The sequence below is a fragment of the Montipora foliosa genome, chromosome 9 (assembly GCF_036669935.1).
Source record: "Montipora foliosa isolate CH-2021 chromosome 9, ASM3666993v2, whole genome shotgun sequence".
NCBI lineage: Eukaryota > Metazoa > Cnidaria > Anthozoa > Scleractinia > Acroporidae > Montipora > Montipora foliosa.
In genome coordinates, this window is record NC_090877.1 from 29967549 (window position 1) to 29976628 (window position 9080).

Genomic DNA, 9080 nt, shown 5'->3' on the forward strand with positions numbered 1-9080 from the left:
GGCCCAATGCCCAATCATCCCAAACTTCTCTGCGCCGCACATCTTCGTCAGCTGAGACATTTTGAGATCCCTCGTGTCGCGGTTTGTGGATGGAAACAGCGAGTAAAGGCGGTTTCGCAGGAAATTGCGCGACGCTCACAGCATGGTGTGATGTTTTGTTCACATATGTTTGTTTCTCAAGTGCGACTGTAGCTTTCCGGACAATTTTTTTGTCACTGGCCGATTTCAAGTCAGATTTGTCCTGAACAAATCCGAAATGGCCCTCTAGTGCGACTTGGCCCTTACTCGATAATACTCGATAATTGTTCATCGATTAGCTAGAATAATTGATAAATATCGATAATCACAAGATTTTGAACTGGTACCAGTATATGAGAGATCAACCCCAAGATATAGGCGCAGATTAATCGATTATATTGCAGGGATGGCGGTAGGATTTTTCAATCTGGGTCCTGGGACCGCGCATGTTCGGCCAAATTGGGGTCCCAAGCATTTTTTGGGAGTCCCAAAATCTTGGTGACCCTCTGCGAGAAAAAGAGTATGTTTTAATTATGAGAAAAAGAGAGTAACCAACTTGGAATTAATATTGACGCATATGCATAGGACCGGCCGACAAAGGCTTTTTTTAGAGCCATTAACATTCATTCCTGGACAAGAACTCTGTTCATGAAAGAGCACCCTTTCCAAAGGTTTACGCATCACTGGTTTCCCTCCCTTAGGAACGAACAGTGTCGTCTTTTGCTATATATTTGCATTCAGTGACTTGCAGAGTACATTCCTCTGAAGAAGACCGCAGAAGGCGGTCGAAAATTTAGTTTTAACCTTTTTAGATGTTTTAAACCCCATTTCTTAGAACTTCAATTATGATCACAGATCGCTCCAACAGTTTTACAAACAACAGAATATACTGACAAATCAAAGCAAGTTGTGTGAGTTATTTAAGTCAGTGCCTTGCGTCCCGGGACGCATTAAAATTTCGATGATGCATTTTTTGGATTTTATTTGCGTAAAAATGCACGATTTCTGCGTTAACGCGATCCCTGTATTGGTTTACTCGGCCGAGAGAATAGGTCAACTCCAAAGTAAAGGTTTTGTCTTGCTGTAAATCCTCTTCCGCTCCTGGCCATAAATCTGAGATAACTCATTCGCAGTTGCGTCGTGTGTGGATGAAAACTGTATCTTCTGTGCTATTCGCGTCAAAGTCAGTTTGGCAGTCTATACTTGCGGAAATAGATGATTACAATGTTACTAAACGTCGTCGATTGCATGGCAAACATTGGTTGTTTGCTACAACAGACAATCACCTTCATGGTTTTTGTTCTCTTGTTGCTGTTAAGGTACATATTTGTTGTTTCTAGCTGGCAAGAAGTTCAACATTTTTATTACAGTTTAAGAACCCTTTGCATTTTGTTGAAAGTCTTCTTTCAGTTGTTTTATCCGACCTGATTTGAAGGTTTAGCATTCTTTCCTTGGATGACAAATATGAAAGAGAAATAAAATAAATTTCCAGTTTTTTTGGCATTAGGATATACATTAGTCACTTGTTCCTGGCTAGGTCTCTGTCTTCTCTTCACCTTAGTTCCTCTGGCAAAATCGATATTTTCGATATAAGTCTGATGGAAATCGATTGAAACTCGAACTGTAATTACGAAAATTGATAAAAATCGATCAAAATCGTATTAATCACAAAAAGCTCTGTTGATCGATTATTGATCGATTTCCGACATTACATCGATTAATATAGTATCTGAAAATATCGATTACGATCGATTTGTATCGAGTATCGCAGTTAATCGATTTGTAACAGTTCCTGTTTAACGAGATCTGTAGTGCTGAATAGGGTGCTCGTAGCAGCTGATCGCAAAGATAACGCACATAGCACTTGTTTAGTGATTAAGCCTAAGCGCTCGTTTCAGTGATTACTGTTAAACGTCCATGTATAAGCCGCATCCGTAGACTATGACCGCACCCCGAATTTAGCAGCGCAGATGTTGGAAAAGAATGTAATACAATAAAGTTTTGAAGTTCCAATAACTTTCTATTGCTATAAACCAACAAGAACAACGACACTCAACGTTTCACCATAAAGTTGAAATGCCTTCGATTGAAAACAAAACGGAACGAGTGCTTAGTAGCCAAGCGTTTAAATGTGAGGGACGGAGTCTGGGCCCGGGCCGTTGGTAGCATGACCACGTCAAAACAAGATGTTTGGAAACCCGCAAATAGGCGAAAAATTTCATGCATGAACAGGCGCTTGATAATGCAGCTCGAACAAACTTTGCCGAGAAGTGTGGTCATGCACAACAAAAACGAAACAGAGGACCATTTACCTCGCGAGTAATACGCGAATTTGGGCTGTGGTTTTTTACTCGCATGTGGCGGAAAGATATGCATGGAAAGTGGCTGGGTGAAGGCTTCTCTGCAAAACCAGCTGTGTGGAGGAATGGAGATAGAGTTCACTTGTAGGTTGGTGTTTACTTATTCGAGTTAAAGCGAAAATTAATCGCTTGAAAGAACTCTTGGACGAGCAAGATTCGGCTGAGTAACAATCGAAAGACACAGAATCGGCTCCTTTAGGAGCCACCACTCATTAAAAAGTCAATGAACAACAGCAACTATGTTTCTTCAGTGTTCTTAATGTTTCTTAGTTAATAGCTCCAAACACAGATGTATCCCATGGATAAGCCGCACCCTTGATTTATGGCTTCAATTTTGTGAGAAAAAGTTTTGGAGCGGCTTATACATGGACGTTTACGGTACTCTAAAAGTGGAGTTTCCTTGATTAAAGAATGTAAATGACTTGTTTTTAATCCGCAGGTAAGAGCCTTGTGTTTCTAATTTTCAAGTTTTAATTTTTTTTCTTATTGTAGTAATTACTTTGGCCAATCAAGAAAGGACGGAGTCCAATCCAGTAAACCAATCAAAACTCAAAGTAAGTACATGTAGCCGACACAAAGCACGGGAAAAATGTGCATGTGGCGAGCCATGATTTGGTTTTGGTGTTCACTTCTGATTAGTTAAAAAGTTGGCTCGAGAACTTTGATGAACCAATCACTGAGGTGAAGTAATTATAACCCAAGGAAATTTGCAGTATTCTTTTGTGTACACTCAGTTTGAAAACGTGTTCAAGTTGATGCTTTTTAATGAGATCGTGCGATGAATATAGCACTCATTTACTGATTAAGCCTAAGTGCTCGTTTCAGTTGATTTGGCGTTAAGCATGCACTCTTTTAAAAATTTTAGGTAGCTTTCATTTTACTGTTCGGTTAACTAGACTTTTAAATGAAATCTTGTGAAGAATATAGTAACTCTGTTTTACTGATCAAGCCTTAAGGCTGGTTTTAGTGCTGGCAGGCCTAGTGCACTTTTATAATTTTAGCTTTCATTTTAACAGTTCTGTGAAGTACGCTTTTTTGGACGAGGATCATGTAGTACTCAGTTTTTACTGATTACAACCTACACTTCAGTGATTAGGCCTTAAGCACTCTTTAAAAATTGAAGATTAATTTCAACGGTTGTGCGTTATAAAGTAGGACTTTTTTAAACGAGACTCATTGTGAAGAAATATAGCATTCCTTTACCTGATTAAACCTAAAGCGTTCATGTTCAGAAATTAGGCCTAAAGAAGTCTTGAAAAAATTAACTTTTATTTACAGTTGGGTTTCTACAATTTTTTAACGACGTCAATGTAAAAGAAAGGTGGTAGTAGCCACCTGCAGTAGACCATGTAGCCACTTTTTTTCCTTACTAACATATTCTAGGGGGAAGGGTGGTAATTACCACTGCGTAGCCGCTGTAGGCCCACTTTTTTTCCTAATTAACATATTCTGGGGGGAGATGTGTTAAATTCAACCACTGCCGGTTAGCCGCGTAGCCACTTCTTTCCTTACTAACATATTCTAGGGGGGAAAGGGGTAGTAATGACCAGTGCATAGCTGCGTAGCACCCATTTTTCCTTACTAAACATATTCGTAGGGGGAGGGGTGGTAATGACCACGTGCGTAGCTGGTGGTAGCCAACTTTTTTCCTTTCTAACATATTCTAGGAGGCGGGGTAGGGTAAAGACACAGTGCGTAGCTGCGTAGCCACTTTTTTCTTACATAACATATTTCTAGGGGGTGGGGTGGTAATGAACCAGCTTCGCTAGCCACGTCGGCCATCACTTTTCAAGATCCCTTTTGGAGTGGCGGGGGTATTCAGCAGTTTACCTCAGAATGAAGGGCCTCTTATTTTTTGGTTAAAACCCACACAGATATGTTTAGACACGAAAGAGAGAGAAACGATCCCTCGCACTTAAGGTGGCTCAAACCAAGAGACCTTGGTTATGTAGAACGGATTGACAACTACATAGGGCTTTATCACATACAGTGCAGACCAGAAATAAGCGTTCCTGACGCAGATGGCAAAACGCACGCATGTTTTTTTGCACATATTGTGTTTTTAAATGCATGTTTTGTCATAACGCGACATCAACATGCGCGTGTTTTTTTCTTTTGTTATTCCAAACTCGTAATTTAGCTGTGAGTTTTTCATTGTTACAGGAAACAGTAGGACAGACGATTAAAATGAATATTTAATTCCTGTGATAAACTCACCAGAACATTTGAAATTGAAGAGCATTGTCAACTGGTCATTGTGAGTTTACGAAATGAGCCAACAAGAAGTTTAAATTTTCTTTTCGCATTTCACTGAAAATGAAACACATGTGGAACTTTTGTCATTCCGCGTTGCTGACCCCTGATCGGTGTTATTTTTGACTTTTTTGTTTGCCGAAACTTGGAGTTTGGATTGTTGAGCATACCAATATGCCCGTCAACGGAGAAAATAATTATGCAGACGTAGTGTTCTGACACACTTTCCACAAATTCTATTGCAATAAAAAGTTTGTAAGATCAAAGTGCTTTCTTCCCGAATATTTGTCGTGAACTTAATTATTTTGGGTACCAAAAAAAGAAAGCAGCGCTACTGAACATCACAAACTTTTTTGTTCGCGAACTTCAAATACTGCGAATGGTGCGACAGAGGTCGTCCATGAGGCTATCCGATTACCGCAAGTAAACATAACGGTTCCAGTCTCTTAAAACAAAAGGCAATGTTAAAAGCAGACCAAAGGGAAGTGCGATTCTGTTCCATGATGTTTTTCACGGCCTTCACCATCCACTTGCACCAAACACGACTATAATTTTGCACCGATAACATGAAAGAAATTAAAACCAGCCTGCACTATCGTGGCTTGAAAGGGTTAACACGGGTACGTAGTGTTTTTTTCACGCTGTTAGCTTAACCCTTTAAGCCCGAAGGGTTCCCCATTGACGAGTACAATCGTCTGGCGTTAGACAGAGTAAAATATAAGTGCGCATTTGGCACTATCGGGGCTTGAAAGGTTAAGTCGAGAGAATCCAGTTCAAACAGTCGCTGAGAAACAGTGATTTAAGTCTAAGAACCCATTTTAAAATGGTTAACTTTCAAGTATTGAAAGGGTTTTACAGGATTCACAAAGTAGAAACTCACAAGTAAAACTAAAGTGCATGTTTGGGTTAGCAATTGAAAAATACATACATTAAAGCCGATGTGATGCAAATCGAGTTGCCTGGCTCAGAAACTGATTTTGGGTGCAGAGACAAATCAGAAACGGGGCTTACAATGGTGTCATACACAAATCAGAAACAGGGCCGACATGTTAAGAGGCCCTTTCTTTGTATATCGAGAATTCCGCCGACATTTGCAAAATTTCATAATTTATTTTATTCTACATAAAAGACCCTTTTTGGGGACTAGTTTTCAAAAATGGAAATAAAAAGTTCCATCGCGCTTTTGCTTTTTCCGAAAAATCCAAAAGTTCAAAGTATGCCGAGGCGTCCGCCCGACCCGCCCGCAGAAAAAACAATGAAAAATTCTGGCAACCTCGCCAACTCCATATGCGACAACGCGTTTGAATTCCCTTTGTTGGATATTGGTAAAGGGACCCTTGGTCTTTTAAAAAAATTAATGTAAACTTCATGTAAATGTTGTCAAGTGTTAAGACAACATAAAAACTCATTGAAACAACCCACTTTCAATCTTTTGGGTTGAGGTAAAATACAGGCCAACCTTAAAGGCCTATAAAGAATCCTAGTACATAAATTTACGTGTCCATTATTGTACATCAACTGAAAGCTTTATCCTCGTAGGTCATTATCTCCAACGGTCGATTTTGGCCCGCAAAAATTATCGTATCCAGTTTAAAAAGAAGTTTCGGGCTATTTTGAACCAGAAATTCAAGGCACCTTGCTGCACAGATGTCACGCAAGAGGTCACGGTCCAATCCTAATCAGTTTGCAAATAATGCATCGTTTTCTCTTCTGATTGAAAATGTCGGCAAAGAGCGCCTTGAAGTACTTCAATGACGTTTCATTATATTTACCGAGCATAGAGTGTACAAGCACGCCACTTAGCATTTTATTAATCTTAGATCTAACTGAATCGATAACGGTCATCGATCCCACGTTGATGCATAGTCCCGGGTGCATACATACACAGGAAGCTTCTTACAAAGTTGAAGAGAATAGGGTAGACTTACTAACTGTAGTTACTCTTGGTTTAGAATACCACGATGTCAGCCGGAGCTCCCTTTTTTTTTTTTTTGTTTTTTTTTTAAACCCTTTTCAATTTTTGACCGAAAAGGTCAACAAAACAGACTTACATGTACAAAACCAAAATGATCAATGCAAATGTGCGTCCTCGCGCTTACAGTTCTTGCTTACCGTAATTTGTTCATACATTTTACACATGCTGATACTACCAATTGCTTAAGTCTTTTTCTTGCTTGTAGAAGAAAAGAAATGAAGAAAAAGAAACGCAATCAAGAGTAAAAGACAACATCACGCAAAAGAGTAGCCCATTCTGACAACATTATCGTCGTTAAAGGGCTGTTGTAGGGTTCTTTCTTCTCGCAACTTTTGAGAATTCTTTTTTAACCATGAAAAATAGTTACCATAAGGCACTTGTACCATCGTGTTCTATTAACGTATTACAAACATGTCAAATTTGGATTTGCGTGATAATAATTATAACTTCGCCGTGGACGTAACCAAAAAGTATGGGTTTGTCTGCAGAACAGCAATGACCAGATGTTCGAAAACTCTTCTCAAAATGCAGCACTGAAAACATCTCGAAATGAGACGACCTGAGACTAACAAGACTAAAAGATCCTAGTAATGGTCTGCAATGAATTTGACCAGGCTTTCCGATTCTTCTACAAAACCCCACCGAAAGTAAAAGTCGAAGAATGTTGTCAAAGTTACCTTGGACTCAGCTCTAAACGGCATAATGTGGTAGAACGCAATTATCAATGAATCTGAATGAATTTGACCGGGGTCTTACCATGCGAATACAGTCCATTCTCCTCTCCTCGCCGCTGTCGCCACCCGCTACGAACGTTGGCGGGCCTTTATTTAGTAAAATCCAACTAGTGGTCTATTATCAATACGTGCTTTTCTGATTGTTTGAGCTACTACTATCTATATGTTATAGCCCACTAGTAGCGAAAAGCACGGGCTTTTTGGCGGTAAAACAGGATTAAAGGTCAAGCTTTAAGTAGCTAAAAGTTTTTTATTCTCGATATTAAAATTTTTTGACCAACTAGTTGGATTTTTACTAAAACAATTATTCCTCTCGCCCTCATGGCCTCTGAGTCAATAGCCCCATTTCGTCCTTCGGCCTCATGGGGCTTACCGACTAAAGCCCATTCGGGCTCGAAGAATAATTGTTAAATATAAAAAAAACACTGAGAAAAAGGAACACCCACTTCTAAAAAGCACTAACTTGATATATGTGTGACAACATGTAAATTGGTGTTTGTGCATTTGTAAACGGTCTTATAAAGATAGAATTGTGATAAAATTGGTGAGAATAGATGGCTCCAGAGGATATAATGCTTACAGCCCCTTTTACGGAACTGGAGGCAGGTGACCCGGGCAACAAGTGAATTGGTCTATTCGTCTTGTTAATCAGAATTGCATCTTGGTGTATCTTGCTTTTGGCTTCGTTCGAGATTCCCATTTCATGCGAGCTTCCAGCAATTTGAAGGGGATTTTTGAGGGGGGTATTCCTTGTTTTACTTTTGGTGGGGTTTTGAAGAAAACGAAGAAATTGAACAGATTCATTGATAATTGAAGATCTTGATGTTCCTTACACTTGTAGATCAATAAGATCATGATAGCCATTTCAAGTTGAATTTTCCGTTTTGGGTCCTTAGGGCTGATGTGGTTCGTTTTCTCTACCCACCCTCTGTATGTTTATTTTCCAGCAAGAGGATCGGATAGCGCATCGAGCAAGCCATCCTCTTTTGAGCGGTGCCCGCACCGCGCGCGAGTAAAGACAAGAACGCGTAATTGGCAGGCTAGGGCGACCCCGTCCCGGCCATCTCGCGTCTCTTTCTGGTGCTCCACATCGCCTTTCTCCTCCTCAGAAGCATGTTTGCTAATTTATTACTGGAATACCAAGCGTGAGCCTCTGTCGGAATGAGGAAGCGAGGGGCACCAGAAAGAGAAACGCGAAATGACTGCGGTGGCAGTCGCTCGCCGGTTTAGCACTCTTTGCTGTCTTGCATCGCTCACCGCTCGAAAAGAATAGCTCGCTTGAGCCTACCCCTTTGCCAAGGTGGGGGGTGGCTGTACAATGTACCCTCCGTCTTTTTCTTTTTTTTTTTCTCCCCTACCTTCTTTCTAACGCCTCTATTCTCGAAGTTTTTACTCAAACCCCAATAACCCGATATCTGTCAGTGACAAAAACAATTTTATCTTCAATATCTAGTTTGTTATGAATATGTACTCGGGGCATTTCGGTTTTTCAAGTGGACAAGGATGGATCGATTGATATCCATTCTTTTGGATCACTTCCGTCGCTTGAAGTCTGTCCGGGTTATTTATCCAAAATGTTCAAAAAAAGTTCTTCGTCTAGGGGTATCCCAGAGCCGATGTACACGGGTATTCTTTGAAAGGGGTTTACTATCATGCCCAACTAGAAAAAGGGTTTTCGCTGGTTGATAAGACCGAAAGTTTGACTCACTGCTACTAATTCCACAGATCCCCTTTAGCTGT